The sequence below is a fragment of the Erpetoichthys calabaricus genome, chromosome 1, assembly GCF_900747795.2.
Source record: "Erpetoichthys calabaricus chromosome 1, fErpCal1.3, whole genome shotgun sequence".
Classification (NCBI taxonomy): Eukaryota; Metazoa; Chordata; class Cladistia; order Polypteriformes; family Polypteridae; genus Erpetoichthys; species Erpetoichthys calabaricus.
Window position 1 is genome coordinate 104,853,404 of NC_041394.2, and position 13,470 is coordinate 104,866,873.

At 31.7% G+C, this 13,470-nt stretch overlaps 1 long non-coding RNA gene across 3 annotated transcripts in view; it reads left to right on the forward strand.

The window, feature by feature from the left end:
* Window positions 1–245: 245 nt before the first annotated feature.
* Window positions 246–13,470, forward strand: part of LOC114654236 (uncharacterized) — a 99,991-nt gene continuing 86,766 nt past the window's right edge. For all 3 annotated transcript variants that reach the window (XR_007935537.1, XR_003716674.2, XR_007935538.1), the window contains exons 1-2: window positions 246–1,281; window positions 2,031–2,129. This is a non-coding gene — a long non-coding RNA (uncharacterized LOC114654236). The remainder of the gene's footprint in view (window positions 1,282–2,030; window positions 2,130–13,470) is intronic.

The following is a 13,470-nucleotide window of genomic DNA, read 5'->3' on the forward strand; positions in this document are numbered from 1 at the left end:
GTGCTATGAGGGCCATGCAGTTTTAACTTGACTTCAAGACTGGCAAAGAAAAGAAAAAAAAGTTGCAGACCATGGGGCATCTTTATGTTTTTGTTTAACCCTAGGTAGCATGCATTCTCTGCTGAGAAATGTCAAGACACTGCATTATTCTTTCCGTTACATTTTTTTTTTTTTGCACTTGGCCGTCCACCACATTATTATCTTTTTGCAATTAAAAACATGATGGGAACCAAATTCTAAATTTTCTTTATTTTTTTCGGCATAGCGACAAAACTGCAAAAACTGAAGATTAATTAGACAAGGTTCATTCACAAGTTTTAATATACTAAAATTCTTTCAGATGGCTGTCTGCTACCCTTCAGCCTTGTTGCTTGCTCACTGTACATAGGTGTAATGTGTTATGTAGCAAGAAGGTTTCGGCTGTGCTGCCGCATTACAGATCAGCATAAGAGGAGTGGATCCTATGTCACTCCTCTGAAGTGCTCACACCATTCCCTATGCAGATCCCTGATGAAAAAACAGCTTGTTCATGCACACTGTGCCATGCCCCTCATTTCATCATCAGCTGAGTCTCTCTCTCTCTCTCTCTCTCTCTCTCTATCCATAGCACTCAGACACACACATGCACACTCCTCTTTAGCGTTCTCCCAACCCTCTCTCTCTCTCTCTCCCTCTCCCTCTCTCATTCGCTTAACAGTCAGCTTCAGTCTCTCACAAGGGGGAGATTTGATTCTGCGAAAAATCATCCTCTGCTATTTCTGCTGCAAGGGCCTCCCCTTCAGACAGCTTGTGCCAGAGCAAGAGTTTTTCTTTTTTTTTCTCCCTTTACTACTAAATGGATTTTTAACCCTGTGACTGCAACGACTTTATGGCAGCCTGAACTCATTTGGTATTTTCAACAGGAAAAATATCTTTACGGATACATTTTGATGTTTGTTTGTTTGCGTGGTTTGTTACCCAACTCCATTTTTCTGGTGTTTAGAGGGAGCCGCAAGTTCCAGATTTTATTTTTTGTTTCAATTTTATTTATTTTTTTAGCATCAAACATTTCAGTATGCTTACTAGAAGTATTCCATATAGTTGGGTCTTCATTCTTCCCCAAAACCACAAGTGAAGTGGGGCGCAGGATATATATATATATAATTTTTTTTTTAAGTATTATTTTATCCTTTTTTACTCCTTTCTTTTGAGAATGGCAGTACTTGCAGCGGCCCCAGGAAAAAATGGCTGTATATTGTGAGAGTACTCTGCACATCTGCGGGTAAAGACAGCATGCAATTTGTAAGTGACATTTCTTTCTTTCTTTCTTTCTTTCTTTCTTTCTTTCTTTCTTTCTTTCTTTCTTTCTTTCTTTCTTTCTCTCTCTCTCTCTCTTTCTTTCTTTGGCTTTTTCTCTGGCCTTTTCTCCCTGTCCAGGGAGGGGAAGGGGTATTCGGCCAAGCTCTTTCTGGGACAGGTGCCAACTCTAAACAAAAGACATAAAAAAGGCAATGAAAGAAAATATGTAGATTGTGTTTAAAAAAAATGTTACATTGCACATGAGAGCGATGACATTGGTAACATTGCCTGTTGAATCTCATATGAATATTTCCTAGAAATGAAAAGAAGAACATAATTTAAGGAGAGCAGTGCTGTTTGAATAGTTTCTGTTGACTAGCAGTGAAGGTATTTGATTTGAAAAAAAAAAAAAGCGGGGTTCCTTTTCAGGCTGTTGAATAATTCATAGGCCCAGACTTGAGGTCGGACCAGCAGTGTTATTAACATGCATCAGACATGCTGTTTGTCTGTTTTCTTACATTCTTCATTCAAAGACTTGTTAACTACCAGACCAGTTTACCACGCGTCTCTCCACCACCCTTTCAGTTTCTTATTGTTGTGGGTGCTGCCAAGCAAGGGGTATGGATGGTAGAAAGAGCTCACAGTTAGAAGCTGCCTTTGGTTGCTAGGTAGAGACTTGCCCAACGCGTCTAAGGCCTGTTTTTACTTCTCTGAAGCAATGGAGCTGACTGTCTCCTTGTCTTATTTTACAGGATTGCGAAACACATGAAGTGGAGCGCTCACTTTTTTTCTTCCTCATTTTCACAACTTTAGCACCTGGAAGTGGATGTCTTAACTCTCATCTACTCTTGGTAAGCAGACATTTGTATGTTATGCTTATTTTTTTCATATTTTTGATTAGTTATTCCAAATGTTCATATAGTCTAGGAGTGGATTCATAGTTTTCTTTTTTGTACTTATTTCAAATTGTAATTTTCAGAGAATGCAAAACACATGTATATTTCTGAAGCTGTAGATAATTACGAAAACAGAACATAAACTCAACCTGTAACCAGAATGTTGCCTTGTGCTTCTATTTTTCTTATTATTCCTTCACTAAATAAATAATGTTAGAAGTTATTTCTTTATTTAAAATGTTAATTTAATAGTGTGAAATATATAAACTTTACTTTGATTTCTATGCTGGAAGCTGAAATCTGGAAGTGTTTGTGAATATACAGTACATGCATGTGCAAATAGTACAGTATAACAAGGAATTACCTTACTCCCTTTATAAGTTAAAAAAAATCAGAATACAGAAGCACACTACAGACTTTTGTGAAATGTTATGAACTGTGATTTAGATGCTTTTATTTAAATGTTGAGCTTATTTTTTATCCATAACTTTATTACAGTTGTGAGCCTCTGATTTTATCATAATACAGATAATAATAAACTGGATGATAACAAAATAAATGAAGTGGTATTACTTTAAAGTCATAATAACTTTAACCATTTAATTTCTGCACTTAACATTAACTTTGAAACAGACTTCAAATATATACATTATTTACATATCTACAGTATATACATACGAACAAGTACACATCAAATATGAAATTCACTAAATAATAATAAATAGGAATTTTAATTTTTGTATTTTATGTCTGAGTTCATACTGTTCTATTTTAAACTAAAGGTAAAATTTACATTGAAAAACAGAATTAGTGTTTATCTTACACTACTGTCTTACATACAATAACCACAGTCTTCATACACCTAATCACGTTTTGTTATAATAACATTTGTATAGATATTTTGTAAAGTAATTCAAAACAGGCAATCCTCTACTTAATATACATATTTTTTTAATTGTTTAAAAGGAAATGAGATTTTATCAGAGCCTATGTAAATATTAACAAATAACACACAATGATGTAATAAATTGTTGTGAGTTTGAAATTATTGTATTTTAGGAATTTGTCTTAATTACATCTTCATTCTTTAATAAAACAGATGAGAACGTTTATCTATATTTGTATGTCTTATTTTTTTTTATTATTGCAATCTATTTTGAACATTTTCCGCATTACGTACAGTTTTTTTTTTGGTTAACACTTAAAAGTTTAGTTTGTGTATGGTGTGTGTATTCTGCATGCATATCTGTATATATTCTGTTCTTAAATCAGTGTTCATATACCGTATTTCACAGCATAAACCTGAAGGACAACTTCATCGTAACTTTAAATTTATAAATTATATCTGTTGTTTGATACTGATAGGCTCATTGATATTTATTTTAAACTAATAGACTTCCTGTCAGACTTTATTAATACTTTAAAAATATTTATTGAGATACTTAAAATTATGGCAGATTAAAACTTTAAAACACAATATTATATTAATGTAAAATGGAATATGTAAAAAGTATATCACGGGGCACTCATTTGTTATGTAACATAAAAGTTTCTAATAAAAAACACACATATATGTTTCATTTTAAATAATTACAATTAATTATTTTTAACATTTTAACTTTCATATAGAAGTGTGATTATTTCAACTTAACTTTAATACAATAAAACACAGCAGCTTTCTTAAATGAGTATGTATTTTAGTTTCACAAAGACAGCATTTATGAATAGTAAAAAATTAGCATTGCTGCCAGATATGCTATTCAGCTAAAAGCAACAATATCACAGACGCACAAAAGTGCCTAGATCTTAGCATTTCAGAAATATGAAGTATATTTCTTCCACTTAGCATTCACTGTGTATCTCTACATACAGCAAGATTATGACAGCAAGAAAATAATCTCTTTGAATATCACAGTGATTTTCACAGTGTCAAATGATAAATCTAATGAAGTTCTATGTATAAAATGAAAACTCACATGTGCTTTATAAAGCAAATTTCATGCCATGTGATCACCTCACTGCAGTCATCCTCTTCTGCCATGTGACTAATGACTTTCACAAACAATTCCACCCACCCAGCTTCATATCCCACTATTGTTCAATTTTATCAGATCAGGTGTATTCTCCGTATATAAATGTAAGGCCTGTAAATTTAAATGTTTCTTTCCTAACATTAATCTACAATTGTATATACTCTTTCTTTTCAGTAGTCTTGTTAAAATAAAGAATTGCGTAAAATTATTAACGTAAAATCATTATTTGTTTGTTTACCTAAAAGCATGTTTGAAATGTATTCAAAAAATCCAAATTTCTTTACCTCTTTGTGTAACTGTCTGATTAAATGAATGGACAGATTATGAAATAAGAACTCAGAATTAGTGTTAAGGAAAAATTGAACATTATAAAACAAAAACATTAAATACAATTTAAAACATTAAATAAATGAATAGAAATATTTTGTGAATGTATACAACATGATTTACAAGTAGTTTTACTGCACTATTAAAATTTCTGCATGCATTCATATTGGATTATGATTCATTTTATTTCTAAAATGTATTAAATGTTACTTACTCTGAATTTCTTGAAACATTTTTAAAAGCAGAATGGTAAATTTAACATTTTCAGCTCTGAATATTTGTTGAGATTTATCCAGAAGCATATCAACTTAAAATCTGAAGCACTTCTGATCTAAAGATATTTTTAAAAATCACAATTATATGATATATGTCTCAACATATGAATTTTTAAAAAAATTACAACTGTTTGTGCTCTGCTTTTTCAACACATAACTAAATGGTCTTTTAGACTTTAAACTTATGAGGAAGACTTTCATTAGTAAATAAAGCCAATCATCTTTAATGCTCATTGACATAATATGTTTTCAAAATTAGGAAAATGTTTAATTCAAAGCAGTCATTAAAACATATGTACTCTTCAATGTGTACTGATAATATTTACATTATCGTACTTGGATCTTACTTGTTTACAATTAAAAAAATGTTGATATGTACAGTAAGAATTTTTCATATATACAGTACGCATATATACAGATATACAATGCATAAATAAGTGCAACAATGAAACAAAGCTGCACACTAACTAAATAAATAAAGAAGAGCTGTATGCTAGTTTTAATTTATAAAACATTAATAACAACTTTGAAATATAATTTTTCTGGTATAAAATTAGCATGATAGCCATGAAGTGCAGTTGTTAATGACATTTTAAGTAAATATATTTTTTCTGTTAGTGTTGTGAGAATAGGAGGAAATTCTCTCTATTTTTGAACTATGCATAATGACCAAGAGAATTTATAGATTTATATACATAGAAAACTTTAGTAATAGTCCTTTTCGTAAGCTGATACAAATGTGCTCTCTTTAAAGTAAGGAATGTGAAGGTCTGTAAATTAATATGCAACGTTATAATTTTTAGTGCCGTAAACAGCATATATAGAATATAATATTTTTTATAAGGAGTTAAATATAAATCTGCTTTTCTGTATTATTCTGGTGCCTTGTTAAGAACAGTAAGTGGTATTTCGGTGAAAACATAACCTTAGAAATACATTTAAAAGTTGTAAACCTGCACAAAGAAACTGCAAACAAAATCTCCAAAGACGTCCATCCACTCATCCATTAATAAAATTATTTCATATAAAAATACATTTTCCATTTTTGTTATTGCAATTCTAAATTAAATTATGAGTTGTAGTTACTAAACAATGTTAAATTCTGATAAGTTTTAACAGAATTTTTTTTAAGGACGTTTCATTATAAATTTAATTGGATACTTGTATTACAGTTTAAATGTGCATTTATATACTTGAATGGGTTGCAGTGAAACACTTCTATAGCTGGATTATTAAAAACATATAGAAAGGCTATGTATTATTTGCCTAAAGCTGTATAGCTGCATTGCAGTGTCGGTCTTTGTCTTTGAGCAATTAAATGAGCTGTTGGGCCAAGGAAGGTAATTTGCAAGCTTTGTGACAGAAACATAGTTTAGTTGGATACACATAATCTACTGTGTAAATACTCAGTAGTAAAAACATACTCAGTGTATCAATACCACCTTCTTATGTAATTTTTTCCTTTATATTCTCTTCGTATTTTAATTTATCTACAGTCCGTAAGTTATAGTGTTCATGGTAAGCAAACTGAATTTGCTGAAAGTCAATTATGCATTGACATAAATGATAAATGCTGTTGTAAGAAAAATAAGTGGGTAAGTATACCTTTTTTAGTATTTATACACTTTGTATCAGTAGTTTTTCATAACATTACAGGCCTTCACACCAAGACAAGCAGCTAAGTCCTTTTCTACATGCTGTTATTCAGGTCATCTGTGTAGAACACACTTGCCGAACCAAATCAAAGCTTTATTTTATATGTATTTCTTGTGCATCAAATTTTGCAAATAATAGATTGATTTACTTGAGTTTATAACTAATATAACAATGAACAAAATTTAAAACTTTTGCTTAAAGCCGGTTTTATTGAAAATGAAAACTGTAACAAAGAATGCATGCATAGAATTCTGAATATTAATGTGATTTAAAAAAAAGGCATGTTTTAGTGAAAAGTGTGTCCAAAAGGAAAACCTGTACAAATTATCCATCCATTCTCTGCGTTTCAGTAAAGGGTTGATGGGAACCAAAAATGAATTGCACAGTATTCTGTACATAAAATAATACAGTTACTAAAGATAATTTACATGTTGCCTTTTTATTTGATTTAAATATTAAATTGTTTTCTGTTTTGTAAATGCACAGCTTTACTTTTGTTTCTTCTATTACTGCGGCGTTTTAGTCATCAGATTTTTCACTTTCTTTTTCAAACTGACAATGTTGTGTAATATCGTGTTTCTTTCTTTCAATCTTTTTAAACTACAGTTATAAAATAAGCAATAAATAAATATTCCATTGTATTGTGGCCTTAGTTAACTTTGAATTTTGTTTAGGTTTATGCATTGATGATCTAGATTAATTAATTATAACATATCTTTCTTGATTGATTTGTACCCATTTGTTGAATTAATGGTTTTGTTTTGTAAAGTAAAATAAACGGTGGCCGAAATTTTGAATACTTGTAAAATATAAATATATGTTTGCGCCTGGTTCACAGTTGGTTTCATTTCTATTATGCTTTTCATTCATGATTGATTGATTGATTTCCTTTAATGAAAGTAAGAGAATCTTACATTAGTTTCTTATTTAGATTTTACATTTGTCATTTATTCTGCACTCTTTTTGTGCAGGTAACTTTTGTATTTTGGGGTTAGCAATGAGTGCGGCACGAATGATAATGATGTTTGTACTTCTTTAATACATTTAACTAAAGTCTTCTGCATCATAACAAACTTAGTAGTACTATGTAGTACTTAACTAGCTAACTAAATAGATTACAAATGCAAGCTTTCGATGCAGCTAAGGCCCCTTCATCAGGCAAGATGTAACCTTGAAGGGGCCTTAGCTGCCTTGAAACCTTGCATTTGTAATCTATTTAGTTAGCCAATAAAAGTTGTAATTTCACCCTACTTTCTCCTGTATCAATCTATGGCTGACACAGTACATTTATATACATATACATACATATATATATATATATATATATATATTATATATATAGTATATATATTCATTTTGACATTACCATTGATGAGAAAAATAAATTTTTCTAAGTTTCTACTTGGTACTTGTGCTTGAGTAAAATATTGCTGGGAATATATGAGAAAATATATTTACGTCTGAGACGCAAATGAGTCACATTATTTGCTTTGTTAATATGTTTCTGCCATTCTGGAGCCAACAGCGCTACAGTTGTCTAAAAAATACACTATACAACAAGAATGAACAGATCATTTTTCATTTATTCGATAAAATTCTCATGGTGTTAATCTTGTATTCATATTATATTAAAAAGAAAATACATGTTACAGTAAGATCATACTTATATTTTTCATTTTATGTTGTAAAACAGAAAGGTTTAAGTAAACTGGCATCGACATCGTCTTTATTAAAGTAGCGTTCATGGTACAGCATTTTGGGAAACTGACTGTTCTGTAAGAGAACTGCGCATTTTGTGCAAAGAAACAAGATACTGTATGTTTATTTAGTTTTCAATGAATAGCCAAAAACTGTTTGTTGCTGTGGGTTACCTGAAGATTTTCTCATTTAAATAAATAACACAGTTATTAACTGTTTACAAGCAACAGACTCTACTGTTTCTCTTCTATGAAACACAAAGAACCTTGCTATTAACTTATTTCATTGCTTGCTCTGTGTTATTCCTCTTTCATTTCTAGTCTTTTAGATTGGTTTATTATCAATGAAATTACATATTTTTCATATTACTGAAGGTGTACACTGTGCAAAAGAGTAGTAAAGATATACATTATACATTTTGCTTATATTACATTTAAAAGTGTCTGGGTAAAAAAAACGTACAGCTTGAGCGACCCAAGTTTCATTCTCAGTCCAAATATTGCTTGTGTGAAGCTTACATGTTTTCATCCCACTATGATGCACCTGTTAGGCTATTAGGAGACTAAAGACATACCATGTATGAGTTATTGTACAGTAGATGTGTGCATGAGTATACCTTGCTGTAGACTGGAATTTCTTTCAAGGGTTGATTCCTACCTCATATTGACGGTGATGGGACAGATTCTGACTTCAACAATGGAAATGGTGTTTTATTTTAAAGTATGTGTATTTTTACAGTTTTCACCAAGTAAACAATTTTGACTTTTACAGTGAACAATGCATTACGGAAATGTGCATCCATAAGAAAGTTCTCCAAGTTTCAATGATAGCACCTGAACAGCAAGGGGATAAAGAAAATGTATTTGTTGATAGTGTATATTTTCAGAGCAGAAAATGTGTGTAACAGAATTAAATCCATTCTCTTTCTGTTACAAAAAAAAGGCTGTATGCTAAGTACACTCATTCAGACCATTAGCATGAAAAATACAAATTATATATATATTTATACTTCTAGGAGTGTAGCATACAACAGCAGCACAAAAGTGGTATGGCATTATATATATGGTAAGCTTTTTTCTTTAATTATTAAATCAGTCTATCTATTTTGTGAAGCTGCTTTGTTGATAACAGGGCCAGAGTGAATCACAGCACACGTGGCAGCACCAAGCACAAGACAGGAAACAGATTGGTTAGAAATTAGCCTATCAAAGGGCAGATTCATTTACATGCCCACATTCACTCATAGTTTCAATAAAAATATCGATTAAACAAGAGTGAAAGCAATATAACCTCTAATTAAAAGATGGTTTGAATGTTGAGCCCAGTTATTGTCAGTGTAGCATTTGTTCATTCTCTAGTTACCCTAGTTTTCTTCTCAAGGACATACACTGAGCAAATTAGAGAATGTAGTGTACAGACTCTGAGTGTATGTGTGAGTGTGCCCTGTGACGGACTGATGCCCATGCACGGTTGTTTCTTGACTTGCATGCAATCCACCTGATGTACAGTATGCTTTTGTATTGGATGGTGACCGTACAAAAATAATATAATATTTCTACTTTCAAAATAATTTAGTAAAGACAGATTTTGTTTAGTCTTCAGAACAACAATAATAAGTGTTAGGAAATGCGGAATATCTTCTAAATGTCTTTGACTCAATGTCATGCAGTCTTAACAGTGGACATCAAGTATTACATTATGAAACATTCCTATTTATGATAAATGTCTCACAAATGATTAAGCAATGCGATCGTTGACTTGCGAACTTAAGACTATCTTCAAATTGGTTCTTACTTAGGTGACTGACCTAACAGATACAAACAATTCTTGAACTATATTTTGAACAGCTTTTACCCGACAGAACTAAAAAATATTGAGCACAACCAGCTTCTAGCCCTCATGCGTTCATCACCATATGTTAATTATTATCATGATTTCTCAAGAAGATGTTACATTTTCCATTAATTTAAAAATCCACTGGAAATGCTTCTGTAATCAGAAGAACAAATCATTGAGATGCACTTCATCATTGAAAGACACAAATCTTTGAGATTAACTTTATCATTAAAAAAATGCTGAAAAGTACATGTCAATTGGCCAACAAAATATATAAATATAGGCATACAGACAGTGATGTTTTTTGATTTTGCAATTTTTCAGCATCTTGAAGCTAATAACTTATTAGACTTTTTTCCCTTGAAAATGCATCTTTTGCAAAATTAGCCAAAATATTTTCAATAATAAATATATACTTAAAAAGTATATGCCTTAAATGTGGTATTTGCTTTATGCCATTGTTTATTTAAAATAATTAGCATATCTGTGCATTATTTGGAGTGGCATAGTGGCACACTGATTTCACAGCTACCTCGCACTAAAGAGACTAGGGTTATTTTCTTGATCCTCCTTTTATGGAAGGTGCATGTTCTCCTTGTGTCTGTGCAGGTTTCCGCTGGGTGCTCGGTTTCCTCCCACAGTTCAAAGACATACAGGTTAGGTGGACTGGCAATGCTAAATTGGCCGTAGTGCGTGTGGTGTGTGTGTGATTTCATCCATCAATTGACTGGTGCCCTGTCCAGGGATTGTTCCTGTCTCATGCTTATTGTTCATGCTCCCTCTGCAGGCTGGGTTGGGCTCCGGTCCCCTGCAATACTTCTCAGGATTAAGCGAGCTTTGAAAATGGCATAGTATGAATTATTTGAACAATGCCAGTACTATTGATCAAGCATAAATGAAACCAAGGCAGTGTGTGTTAATTTAGGAGAAAAAAGAGCAGCCTGAATGAATATATACTTTAGATTTGAGCATGGAGCATCAAATGGGTGCATACAGTATTGAACAAACAGGTGACATTCTATTTTGTCTTTTCTCATGTAAAAGTTTAGGCTCCCCAAGAGAATCTTTCCAGGGTATGATCCTTTGTGCCAAGCACTAAGTAAATTTACATTATAAAATTTCTTTGTTTAAATTCTGCCTAGTAATTAATTGCATTTATTGAATAATGTATCATTTCGAAGTATATTCAGCATCAGATTTTGTTTATATACAAAATTAAGAATGCTCTTCTTTATGTCATTGTTTACGTCAGTATTTTACATCATTAGCCAGTGTAATTATAACTCACTTATCTACTCCAAAAATGTTATTTTGATTTAATTGTTCTTTCTATGCAACAGTAAAATATAATCAAAATCTTAAAAAAGATTTACATCTTAAATCATATTTTCACCCACTAATATTTTGACCCTTACTTGAGTCAGGATGGCACATACATACACCGGAACCCATACACAATCTGACAGAAAAAATTCTTATTTAAGTGTTAACCATTTTAAAAGAATGTACCATATACTTTGTAATCAGACTCTAAGTTTATTACAGCCCACTGAAAGAATTACTACCCAAAATAATAAAAGTTCTTTTTCTATGGTCTTTCTGTACAATGTTTAAAATAAGGATCAGTTTATCTTGAAAATGATCTTTTGAAAAATATCAGCCATTCAATAAATGTCACTCATCGTGCAGATGTAAGTTTATTTCATTACTATAAATGAATTCTTGTCTGTGAATGAATTCTGTTTCAATTCTTGTCTGTGTTTCATACTTCAGTAAAGTTACTTAGATTAGACTAAATTTAAATGTATTGGTACAGTAATAGCTTCATATATATTATGGTTAATATTTACAACATATTTACAAAAAATGTATTAATTATTCTTATTTGCACTTTGTTTATGTTATACTATTGTTAAATACAAGCACTAGTGATAATTAAATGCATTTTGTTATCCTTACAATATCAATAAAGAGATGAAGCACTGAAAGGTCATGGCACTATTAATTTTGATTCGTCTCCCTTTTTTCACTGACTTTTACAAGGTTCCTTTAGTGGGTGGACAATGGAGTCTTTGTGGGTTTCTAATCATGACATAATGTTAAATATAAACTTCCTTTTGCACTACTCACTAAAATAACAGCTATGGTTTTAGAGCAATAACTGACTGTTATATTTCATATTCTTTTTCTTTTTATTAATTGTTTTTCAAATAACTAATAGATAAGGCATTTGTATGATACTCTTTTGCCATTAAGAAACATGATATTGAATATGTTCAGTGAATATCTTAATTTCATTTTTGATTTTTTACTTCTGGTTAGGGTCACTGTGGCAACATCCTGAGAAGAGCAGCAAAGTCACCAGAGTCAAATTCACATTTAAAGTGTAATACTCTTTCCATATATATACGTTTAGGGGATAACGACACTTCAAAAGTTAATTTAACAGTCGTGCTTTTTTGAGGACTGACCAGGCCACAGTATTGTCAACCGCAGCCCTGAGCTCCCTCTAGTATATTAGTAAATGCATTCTACTCAGTATATCCATTTCTGTTGCTCTCTTAAGAAAACAATAAATGAATCCTTTATGGATTAATTTTCAAAACTTCTTAATCTAATTATAGGGAATTACAGATAGAGACCTCAAATTATATTTTTTATATTTAAATGTTACCTTATGGTAACATTTTTCTGAACTCCTTATGGCACAAAAACAGAATTATTTAAGTGAGCAAAATCTATCCAGAAGCTAAACTAAACAAGATTGTATTTATCTTCTTAATTCCTCAAAGTAGTTCTTGTGTAACTGGTTCAAAAAATGTATTTAATTGAGATGCTCAATTTGTACTTTTGCAAATAATGTATCCTGTTTACTAACATTTGTCATTCATTTATTGTTTACTCACTATTTACTGAGACAAATGTTTTACATTTATAATAATGTACAGTAATTATTGTTTATGCACTATTTACAGATACAAAAGTTTTACATCTTTATATATAATCTTCATTTGTATCTTGATCTTTGTTGGTCCGCGAATTCACTGCCTTGTGTGGTGTTCCTGCTGTGTTCAGTAGAGGGCAGTAGTGATGGAGGAGGAAAGGAAGTGAGGGGGAGGATCGTTGGATGAGGTTGGAGTGTGGTGATTAAAGAGGATTGAACTAAAGGAGACTACGTGCTGTTTGTACTGGCTGAATACACAACACCTTGGTTGTTACTTTTGTTTACAAACACTGTCGATAGCACTCTTTGTGTTTAGATCTGGCGTCGACACCGTGCTTTGTGTTTAGATCTGGCGTCGACACCTGCTTCATTGTCGAGACTGTGGTTTTTTGTGTTTCTATCGACCGTCGTTGGCAGCACTTTGTCCAAATCGAATGTTCACCCACTACTTGGAGTCAGCAGTCAGAGTATATAAGTCGGGCACACTTCTGTGATTTTCCATCAGTCAGCGTTTGGAGTTCAAGAAA